Below are 1,317 nucleotides of genomic sequence, written 5' to 3'. Positions count from 1 at the left end.
ATATATTAATGAAGTCAAGCAAGAAATTAGGTACGATTGTTTATGTCTTTGTTTTTAACATTTGATGCACTATACATTGTACTAGACTCTGATAACCTCTGGGATTGAGAAAATAATGTATTTTCTGAAATAGTGCTGTAAAATCAGACCTTTAGCTAAACGCACATCACAATATTTGTTTCGCATTTTTTTAATAACAGCTGCTCTGATGTTGAATTATTGCGCCATGACAAAAATGATCTTCATTGTTAGTTCACTTTATATCATATCAAGTTAAAAAAAAGTCTTTAAACACACATATATACACATTAAATACATATGCTTGCACCAGCACGAGCAAATAAATCACATGAAAGAACAGCCTGCACCACATTATATTAAATGCATGGAAAATACAGAACAGAGCTTTTTTTTTATTGCAAATATTTTGCAAATTTATTGTTTATAGCCATACATTTCTCAGGAAATTGTACATAAAGTGCCGTTTATTAACAGTGTCCACAGTCCTACAATCAGCTCACACAGAAACCACCAAAGGAAAATAATGAGAAAAAGGATAACAGTCAGTGCCTGGAATTAGTTTATAAACAAAAACAGGAAGACAATAAATCCCCACCTCTTGAATCTGTATGAACATCAGAAAAATCTCCTTTATAGTGCCGTTTGATGTTGGGTGATGTTGGCATGTTCCTGGACAATTTTAGACTGAAAACGCCTAAAGTAATTTTGAATGAAGTCCTTCAAAAAGAAATTTGATGACATTTTATATTCAGACTGCATTAAAGAAGAGGGAAGCCAAAAAGATGTGGATTTGAAACCTGACTGTAATAATGATTCCAGGAGGATAAGCAAAGTCAAAATGCTCCCTTTCTGTGGTGATTAAAGCTGAAACAACCAAGAAAAAGTTTATTTTTCGACCCTACAACCAACTCCTCAAGCAAGGTTTCATTTTCTGAATATAAAAATTAGTTTACTAAAATATTTGGAACATGGTCTGTTTAAGACAGTTGCATTATAAAAATATTGTGCATGACAGGCTTCAGTTAGTATTTTTCCATATATTAGTTTGGACATTTTTTTTAAAAAGTAATCTCAAAATAAGAGATTAAATTTCCACGTTCAAATGAGATGAATGACTCTATAGGTCATCTTGAGACCAAATTCATAAAACCAATGAGTCGGATACCAATAAAGTATATTCGAAGGCATCAACTGAAAACAGACCCAGAAAATAAATGAGTCCATTAACAAAACTAAAGCCAAACAGTGCAGCCATTTTTTTAATGAACTTCAACATCACTGTCAAACTTTGTTTGC

The sequence above is a fragment of the Salarias fasciatus genome, chromosome 6 (assembly GCF_902148845.1).
Source record: "Salarias fasciatus chromosome 6, fSalaFa1.1, whole genome shotgun sequence".
Lineage (NCBI taxonomy): Eukaryota > Metazoa > Chordata > Actinopteri > Blenniiformes > Blenniidae > Salarias > Salarias fasciatus.
Note: the sequence above shows the minus strand (reverse complement) of the source record.